The 10,298-nt window shown below is 46.2% G+C and overlaps 1 protein-coding gene across 3 annotated transcripts in view; it reads right to left on the bottom strand.

The window, feature by feature from the left end:
* Positions 1 to 477: 477 nt before the first annotated feature.
* Positions 478 to 10,298, bottom strand: part of GVQW3 (GVQW motif containing 3) — a 36,386-nt gene continuing 26,565 nt past the window's right edge. Inside the window, exons 3-4 of one of the 3 annotated variants that reach the window (XR_006652942.3) lie at positions 1,667 to 1,735; positions 478 to 643 (exon numbers count right to left, since the gene is read on the bottom strand). The gene's annotated coding sequence lies outside the window, so the exon portion shown is untranslated. Of the gene's footprint in view, positions 644 to 1,469; positions 1,736 to 10,298 lie in introns of those variants that run through there. The other 2 variants (XR_006652943.2, XR_011651213.1) reach the window with 2 other exon arrangements.

Raw genomic sequence — 10,298 nt, 5'->3', positions numbered from 1 at the left:
CACTTGCAATCATTCTTCCTTGCATCCTCCTCATCTTAATGGGGCCATCAAATCTTAAGTATCAAACAACATGGACTCAAGTTTCTGGGAATTTCATTCCAGAAATTGAAAGGCAGCAAAGTGTAGGAGAAAGAACATGGTCTTGGAGCCAGCCAAACCAGATTCAATTCTTATTGTCTTGCCTAGTGTGATGTGGATAAGAACTCTGGTTCTGGAGTTAGGCAGAATTAGGTTCAAATACTCTTCTGCCATTTCCTGTCTCTGCAACTTTGGACAAATTACCTAACTTCTCTGAGCCTTCACTTTCTAATATGTAAAATAGGGACAATAACACCATTCTCACTGATTGCTGATGACAATTAAATGAGGAAGTACGTGTGTATCAGTTAGAATGTCTTCAGCTACAAGTAACAAATAAAAACTCAAAATGGATGAAACAATAAGGAAAATTTATTATCTCATATAACAAGAAGTCTAGAAATAGGGAAGTTTCAGGATTGATTAATTAGTTCATCAAGGTTCCGAGTTCTTTCCACCCTCATGCTCTTCCAACTTCTAATCGTAGGCTTTCCTTGGCTGGCTTTCCTCCTGATCACACAACAGCTTCCACGGTTCCAGGCATCACATCCAGACGCTACCTACCCTGTACAGCAGCAGAAGAGGGTTATCTTTTTTTGTTTTGTAAGTGTGAGAAAACCTTTCCCAGGTGTTCTCACAGAACACACAATCTCTCCTCTCAAAGCCTTTGCATACACAACTTCATCACTGATGTCCCCTCCCATGTCTTTGGCCTGAGCTGGGTCACAAACCTGCCATTAATCCAATCGCTTACAAAAAGAAGTGGAATCACCATGATTGGCTTGGCCAGTCATACTGGACATAGAGTCCTTTTTCCTGAGGGATGGATATCTGAACAACATTAGGATTCTGCGAGAAGAAAAGGGGCAGGATGAATCTGGCACATGGTAAGCATTAAATATGCGTTAGCTCTTGTTTTTAACTCTTACTCACTTTGTGGCCTTTTCAAGTCACATAACTCTAAGAGCACCAATTTCTTCATCTGTAAAATGGGAACACGATTATCGATTTGCTGGATGGTTATACAATTAAATGAGATGACATATGTAAAGTCTTGGGTGCTTAGTAAACGATAGCTACTTATCACAGTTGTATACAATTACTGCCAGAGTACTTGGGCAGCAGGCCGATATCTCTAACAAAGGTTCCTGGGCCTGACCTCAGCCTGAAAGGCGCAAAAGCATGAGCACAAAAAACAGTTCATAGTTAATGTTCTATAGTTGTGATTGTATGAGATTAACTTGCCAGACCCTGATCCTTCAGGGACAGTTGCCCAGGCTCAGTGGGTTTCCCTTTGTGTCAGGAGACCCAGTAAGACAATGATTCCTTCGAGGTACCCACTGCCCTTGTGCTCTTGCCCCTAGATGGCATTAGAGGCAATCCCACCTCTCTTGCTGAAGGGTCAGATGGCTTAATACCAACAACCCATCCACCACCAAGAATAGATATCATTTCTTGACCTTTGACTCCTCAGCTTAGGACGGGAGCTTGATGGGCAGGAACCATCTTCTGTCTCATTTGCTCCCCCGTAGCCCCTAGCACTACAGCTGTGTCGGATCCGGATTCCCATCCCAGCTCTGCCACTTACACTGATGGGCCTCACCGCAGCGTGACTTAGGCAAAGCTCTTGACCTCTCTTTGATATCATTTCCCTCACCTGTAAAACAGGGATGATAATATGATATCTATCTCATAGAGTTATGGTAAAGATTAAATTAGGTGGTGGCTATACATAATGCTTGTCAAATTGAGTGAGTCTTGATAAACAGTGTCCGAGTTCTTGTAAGCACTAATAGCTATCTGGGATGATTACAGCGGGTGAAGCCCTGCACATACACATTGGAAGCACATGAAGACACTGACAGTTAACATGGGTCCAGTACTTACACTTTTACAAACTAAGTTTTCCCTGGAGAGATAATAGGAATTAGCCTTATCTTGATTTTTGCACATGATGATACTAAAGCTCAGAGGAGAAGAACTTGGTCTGAGCTACACAGCAAGTTAGTGGCAGAGCAGAGATTTGAACTCATGTATCTGTGGTGCCAAAGCCTCATACTATTCCACTGACCCATTTTCTTTCTTAATCTACTCGCTTGACCTCCTCCCGAAAGGCAGAGATGCTCACTGACTACACCTTCCACATCCCTGCATTGTGGTATCACTAGCCTGTGAATTCCTAGAACACTTACTTGAAGTTCTCATTGGTTCACACTTTTGAGTACTCCCAGTTAGCCAGACCAAAAGCCTGGGCTCACCGTTGATCCTGCCCTCTCCCACACTCCTCATGTCTACCTTTTAAATAACCCTCAAATTGTTACATGCTTCTGCCACCCCACTAATCACCCTGTTTCAGGCCTCAAACATCTCCTGCCTGGAGGAATGCAGCAGCCTCTTAACTACTCTGTCTGCTCCCATGTCATTCTCCAGAATGACATTTCTGAATGAGAAGACTAATCATGTCACTCATGCACTCAAAACTCTTCCGGAACAGGTGGCTCTCCTCACCTGTGCAGCTTCATCTTTCATCACCTTCCCTTCAAATTCTGGTCACTGGGAATGAATGACCTCCTGTTCTTGAACAGACCATCTGTCTCTACCCTCTAAGCCTTTTCATGTGCTACTTTCTTGTGCCAGGCTCACTGCCAACCCCACTCCCACCCTTGCCTGGAAAATCCCTCCTCATCCCTCCAGACATGGTTTAGGAAAGTATCCTCCTCTCTTTCTCCACCTCCTAGCCACAGCTCAAGTGATCCCAAAGCACCGTACATTCCTTTCTGTCATTGCATTGATCTCCCTGGATTGAAACTGTCTTTTCCTTCCCTGTCTTTACCATCACATTGTAAGATCATGCGTTGAGGTCAGGGTTCCCCACATTATTCATTGTTCCACCCTCAGATGAGTAGAGTGTTGAAGTATTATTATTGCATTGAAATCTCATCAGTGAAGGGAATCCTGCAATTTACGATGAAGTTACAATGGCAACAAATACATGTCTGCCATGGGTGTTGTGTGGATCCCCGAATAGCACCACAGAACCAGAGCATGGTGACTTGCTTCCTTGGGAGACTTCCAGCAACTGGAGTACTTCAATGAACAAATAATAATAGCATGCAACAGGTGGGAGAGGGAAATGTAGGCCCCCGAGAGGAGGATAGGAACTGGAGTTGGCGAGGGGCTGTGAATGCTTCCAGAGTGGATAGATTTATGTTTAGGAATTTTGTATTTCCACACGGACCTTGCCTGCCTCCACTACACTAACAGGCAGGCCTGGACACACAGTCACAGTGATTTGGAGGTGCTAGGAGATCTAGGCTCATTTGACTTGGAAAGAGGTTTGAATATTTATATTCTGTCTTCAAACAAAGGGGTCCTGAATGGCGTTGGGGGGAACAGGTGCCTTTATGCACACATGTGCTCTCTCTCTGCTCTGTCAGTCTCTCTCTCCCCGCCTCTCTCTCTCTCTCTCTCTCTCTCTCTCTCTCTCTCTCTCTCTCTCTCTCTCTCTCACTTCTGTATGCAAAGATTGATTTAAAAAAAAAAAAACCTGGTCACATTCTCATGCTTCCCCAGGAAAGTAAGTAGATAGAGAAGAGACCCATAAGCTTCCTTAAAAAGTTTTTTTTTCCTGAAGTTCAGAAAGATTTGGGCATTTCAGAGTCTCCTATGTGTCTGCATCAGACCAGCTGTCTCTATTGTGAGTCTCAGGGTCCCGTTCACCCCCATTCACGCCCTTTCATCTAAGAAACCTGGAGAAGCTGTAAATTCTACTAATGTTATAATTCTGTAATCACAAGATCCAAGTTTGGGTTGGATTTTCAATTATATTAGTACTGTGGCTATAATAGGTAAAAAACCCCAATATTTTAGGCCAAAGTAGAAGCTCTCCAGTTCTCTAAATGTGCCTAGAACTGCAAGTTTAAAACTCTGAGCTTGTAACTCTTTCAATAAGCTCTCCAGTGCAGTCAGAAGCAGCCAACCCATCTCAAAAACTTTGTAATCACAATTTCCACCATAAAAGCCCATTTTAGCAGCATTTTGGTCTCCCGAAGACTTGCCTCCAATAGGCACTTTGTCCCAGGTATTTACCAGTAAGTAACTCTTGTTGTTGCATGCCACGGACTACTAGTTATCGGGAGAGACAGTCCACCAGGGGTCCCAGGGGTCCCTGTGTGCCTTTGTCGAGTGTGCCAAACTGCAAGGTCTAACCATGCTCTGACCCTGAGTCATTTCCGCAACTAGTCACAAAGGCAATTAAGTAGGTAAGGTGACCACAGCTGACCACTGTACACCTGATCACACCCCAGGGAAAGGAGACTGGCTTATTGACTGCTTGCTATGCACGGTTCTGAGCCCTGGCACAGGGCCTCTCAGTGACAGTGTGACCCCACTGCTTGTGTTGCTGCCATCGGGGCCCACTGCATGGCCCCATGGGGCCGGGGGCAAGGAAACCAGCCGCACCGTGCTATAGTTCCTGCTGTTTGCAGTGCTGTGGAGTAAACTCTCTCTCTCTGATCTAGAGTCTCATTGTCTACTTTCAGCACCTATGGAGTTCGGCAAGCCAACTCGGAGTCCTGTTACTCCTTGCCGTCTTCCACGAGGTTGGGGTTCTTCCATGACACAGTATCCCGTTTTCCACTGGCAATGAGGTCATCACTGAGTTCCAGCCCAGTCAGGTCATATAACAACCCCAGAGTCCCATCTTTGAGGGCCAGTGTCCCATGACCACTTTTCGTATCAGCTACTGCATCAGCCAGTGTGCTGTCAGCAAAACACCTCATCCTACATCTGTGCTGTCCAGGGCAACTGTCGCCAACCGCACGTGGCCTATTTACATTTAAATCATTGAAATTAAACAAAATTAAAAATTCACTTCCTCATTAGTCGCATTTCAAGAGCTCAGAAGTCACACCCGATGGGTGGATGCTGCATTGGTCAGCACAGTTAGGCCATTTCTATCATCACAGAGCATTCTGTGGGATGACACTACTCCAGGCCATGTCAAACAGAGATTTAAAGCAGGGAATGGTTTACAGAGATGTCGGGCACGTGGGAGTTGCTCAAGGAGGAAAGGGCGGGAAGGGTTAGAAGGAAAAAAGGGAAATCAGGAAGGTGCTGCCAGCGCTGGGTGAAGCCAGCCCGCGGCAGGTACTGATGTATCAGGGGTGCTGCCGCTGCCGCTCCCACCAGAAAGCCGGATGAAACAATGACTTCTTCCCCCAACGTGCCTTTCAGTCACCATCCACCTGGCAAGGGAGTCTACAAAAATGGAACTTGCAAGTTTCCGCACTTCCTGGAATACTAAAGAGAGGAAAAATGGATTGGGAATGTATCTTACAACATAACCGCAGAGTCGGGATTTTATCAGTAATATTATTAGGAGGTGCCAGGGCTCCCGCTCTGTAACAACAGCTCCCTTATCTTAGCTACTGCCCTCTGCCCTTTATGGTCCAGCCTTATGGAACTGCTTTCGATTCTGCTCCAAAGGCTCATGACCTTGCTCCTCCTCAGATCTGGCACTTAGCGATCCCTCTGCTTGGGACCCTCTTTTCTTTCATCTTCACATAGTTGGTTGGTTATTCTCATCCTTCAGATATCAAGTCAGATGTCACCTCCTCTGGGACCTTGCCAACCTGCCTAAAATAGCCTCCCCCCACCCCACCGCCTGCCCTGGCCATTCCCCATCATGCCACCTGGTTTATTTTGTTTCTATTGAATATTATCTTCTGTGTTAATTATCTGCCGCTCTTCACTAGAACGTAAGCCTCAGGAAGGCGGAGGCCTTGCCTAGGCTGTCCAATACTACGTTTTCAGCATTTAGAACAGTGCCCATCAAGTAGCAGACAATCAGTAAATACATTTTGTCTGAGTGAATAGTTCCTATCCATCCTTCCGGTCTGAAATCTTTCCTGTCTCTCTAGCTGGGTGAGGCATTTCTGCTATGTTTTCCCATAGGAGCCATACTTTTCTCACTTGTAACACTTAAAACAATTGTAATTATTTTGTGTCTGATCCCTTACTAACCTGTAAACTTAATGCAAGCAAGCACATATCTACCTTGTTCACAGTTGAGTCCCCAATGCTTAGCACAGTGCCTAGCATATAGCTAGAAGTGAGAAATTACCTGATTTGGCTATGATATTGTTCTACCAAAGAGTCTGAAGAAAATTTAGTGATGGGTATAGAGAAACTAAGCCAAAGAAAACAACAAGGCAATTATTAATTCTAGGAAAAACTAAAATCTTAACCAAGAATGTAAATATAATCATGAAGCCCTACACACTTAGCTGTGAATAATATTTACATAGTCATAATCAGAGCCAATGGACTGTATTCATTCTATTAGATTGTGTTAGTGTTGAAATTCTTGTACAGTGGTTAGTAAGTAGTAGCCACCTCAAAGCTCCCCTAGCATCATTGCTCCAGCTGCCCCTGTTGCCTGGCTTACAACTCCCTGAACCTTCCCGGGATCCATCACCTAAAGAGAGAAGACCTGGCACAGCCAGTGTCTCCAGAACCCTGTTAGAAAAGGCAGCACCCATTTGGCTCAGTCGGTGCCTGTGCCAATCAGCAGCCTCTAGCCCCTCCTTGGCACTGCCTTTGGCTCGCCCAGAAGGCTTCCTCAGCCTTGTTTGCTACACCTAGCTGGGCCCAGAGAGCCCTGCATGGGGACCATTCAGGGACTATTCTGGTGCCCACCACCTGCCAGCCAATGGCCACCCTGCCCCACCTCCCCCGCAACAGTTCCTGCCCCGCAGTGTTCCACCCTCTGCCACCAGGCTCAGGCCTCCTCAGGAAGGACAGCAGTCCTGGAGGGGATGCTGGCATCTCAGAGGGCAAATATTTATAATGGTACTCCTAGTCATAATCTGTAAATTACCATGTAACTATTTCACCAAAAATTATGATACAATTACATTGAAGGATAGGGCAGGGAAGTGGTGTTAGAGAAAGCTTCCATTGTTCAAAGTCAGTAGATGGTTTCTAAACTTAAAAATCAAGAACAACAGGATACACACATTATTTGGAAAAGACAAGTAAATACCAAAGGAAACAGCCCAAAGACTTGAAAGTGGCTCGTTGTCTCTGAGGAGCAGGGCTTGGTGTGGGCCATGTGGGCCAGGAATCTACTGTTATTTACTAAAGGCCTTCGAGAAAAATTTGACTTCTGAACCATGTACATACGACTTTTTTTCTTTTTTAGGAGACTATTGCTGGAACCCTGACGAGAAGTGATGGCCAGTAGTGATGGCAATGAGATAGAGATAAATGGATTCAGGCTATGAATTGGTGTAACTTGGTAACTGCCTTGTGCAAAGGGCAAGGGAGGGGAAGAGGGAGGAGAATCACACAGATTTGGGCATGTAGCTCAGATTAGGGGATGATGGTTTCAAGTTACCACCTGGATGCTAAGGGTTCCTCCAGGCACCACACAGAGCAAGAGTGACTCACTCTTCGCCCTGAGCAGTGTGGCTCAGTTGGCTGGGCATCATCCTGCAGAGCAAAAGGTCAGTGGTTTGACTCCACTTACGCCTGGGTTGCGGGTGCGGTCCCCAGATGGGGTGCATCTGACAGGCAACCAATTGATATTTCTTTCTTGTATTGATGTTTTTCTCCAGCTCTTTCTCCCTCCCCTTTCTCTCTCTCTCTCCCCCCTACCCCCCAATGGAACTAGTTCACAGAAAAAGGGTATCTGAGCTGGGTCTTGAAAAGAATGTAGAAGTTCCCAGCTTCACAAAGGGTGAGTGCTGAGGTGAGAGGGCGTGTTAAGGGGAAGGATGTAAGGATATTCTTATGCAAGGGTGATGGAGAATAGTAGGAAGTACACAGGCACAAGAGCATGGGAGCATCATTTTAGGGGCAAATAGTGAGTCATCCCATGTGACTGCAAAGTGGGAGGCATGTTGGGGGAGAAAATGGTGGGAAACAAAACAAGAGGGGAGTTTGTGGCCAGAGTCCAAGAGCCTATCATGTAGTCCAAGTGGTCCTCTCCCTCCTGCTGGTGGCGGGATAACAGGTACAAACTTCTGAAAAAACACTGGGAAATACACATCGGAAGCCATTAAGATGTTTCTAACTTCTGTCCTAGTGATTCTATTCTTGGGGATTGTTTCTAAGGAAATGCGTTTTTTAAAGGATGAAATGAGTGATATACATTAAGATTTATTGCATCATTATTAGAAATAGTGAAAAATTGGGAAAACCCCCAACATTTCTATTAGAGGAGAATACTTAAGTAAAAGATGGTGCACTCACCCAGTGAATAACAAATATGCAGATTGGTGGGCCTATCAGAATTTAGGTGGGCTCACCCAGGAGGTCTGCTGGGACCAGGGGAGGGGAGACAGTCCAAGACGGGCAAGAAAGGAAGGGTAGAAGCAGAGTGCACCCTAGGTTGTCCCAGCAAGGGCACGGGAAGGGGAGCTACCATTTATTGTATTGGGCATTTCCTTTTCGGTATCTGATGTAATCCTCACAGCAAGTGCATGAGGGTGGCACTGATACCACACCCTGACCATTTCGAAGACGAAGCCCAGAGGCTCAAAGAGAGAGTGATTTGCCCAGGGCCATCCAGCTTCGGAGTAGAGGAGCTAAGATTCCAACCCAAGCCTATGCGATGGCAGAGCAGTCAGTGGTTTTCCTCGGTAACGTGATGCCAATTGTCAGTGACGCCCGTGTTATCTGTGGGGGGCCACTTTTACACGGCCCTCGCTTCTTCCTCCAGTCTTGGGGAAGCAGGGCCAGGCCTGTATGGAGACCAGTGGTTGGCAGTAGCTAAATGCAAAAAGCTGTATGATACACTTCTCAGTGATAAAAATAGAATATATAATTGTATCAGTGACGAACGCAGACAAAAACAGTTATGCTCACAGTCAACAGCAAGGAAGGAGCAAGGAGAAACGGAAACAGTGTATGAGTAGGCGTTCTCTTTCCTTTCTCTTATTTTTGGGGTTGACGTCCTTTTTGCTGTATTATTTGCACTATAAAACATAATTTACAGTGAAAAATGGGAAGGCTAAGAAAATGGAGCCCCTGGGGCGGCCCGTGCCTTGAGTCCGGCTGCAGCGCCCGGCCTTCCAAAGCTGTTCTGACGGCCGTACTCACAAAGAAGCTGGCTTCTTCTAGACAAAGCAGGGAAGGAGAGAAATGTAGCATGTGACACATGCCAAGAGGCTTCATGTCTTTGTCATCATGCTCCAGGCATAGTATCACTTCTGGATTCACGTGAAGCTCTCACCTGGGTCGGGGAGGTGTGGCTGTGACTGGCATTTCCCAGCCCTGGCCGCTCTGCTTTTAAGATTGTTTCCTCGCTGTTGGCTCTTCTGCCTGGGGCTTGGGTTCAGCCATGCTGGAGGAAGGGCCAGTATGGGATTCTCTCTGACTGAGGGACAGAGGCCAAGAGGACCCCAGGCAGCAAAGAGAAGAGTGAAACAGCAGCATCCATGGCTGGGTTTCAGAGGTGGGACCCAGTGATGTTTCCTTGGTTCACACTCACACCCCATACCTCACTGGATTTTATTCTGACCATTCCTTTCAGGACTCCGTACACTTGCCTGTGCTGTTCCCTCAGCCTGGAGCACCGTTTCTCGTGCTTCCCGACAGAGCTGAACCTGCCCATCCTGTAGGAATGCTTCCTTGAGGAAACATTTTCCAATCTCCTCTGGCTCCTGCAGCACTTGATTTGTATCTTTCCAATGGCAATTGTATTTTCTGCAGTATGTTACAGTTATTTATGTCCATGTCTGTTTCTCCCACTAACTGGTGAGCTTCTCAGGGTGGCCAAGGGACATGTCTTATCCAACTCTGATTCCCCACACAGCGTGGCAAATGTCTGGCATATGGTAGGTGCTCAATCAGTGTGTGGAATGACATTAAATTACAATGGCTGAGCACTCTCCTTTCTGTGTCACAGACTCTCTGGGGAAGCTGTTAAAATTGTAGGCAGATGACCAATTGGTTTTATATTCATTTCTTTCCTGTGCATTTTGAAGAGGCAGGAAGAGGAAGAGAGTTAAATCTAGCTGTGGATCCTTATTTCAGAGATTTCAGCCAGGGGTTCTTAAAGGCTGTATTAATATGAATAATAACTAACATGTGCAGAGACTCTCACTTACACGTTCACACACATTAACTCTGCTGGGTCGCACCAGGACTCTAGGAAGTAGGCTGGGTGGGCAGAAGTAATTGGCTTGTCCCACTGTTACAGCTGAGGAAACCAA

The sequence above is a fragment of the Desmodus rotundus genome, chromosome 5 (assembly GCF_022682495.2).
Source record: "Desmodus rotundus isolate HL8 chromosome 5, HLdesRot8A.1, whole genome shotgun sequence".
NCBI classification, from domain to species: Eukaryota; Metazoa; Chordata; class Mammalia; order Chiroptera; family Phyllostomidae; genus Desmodus; species Desmodus rotundus.
This window is presented reverse-complemented; position numbering and strand designations above follow the sequence as displayed.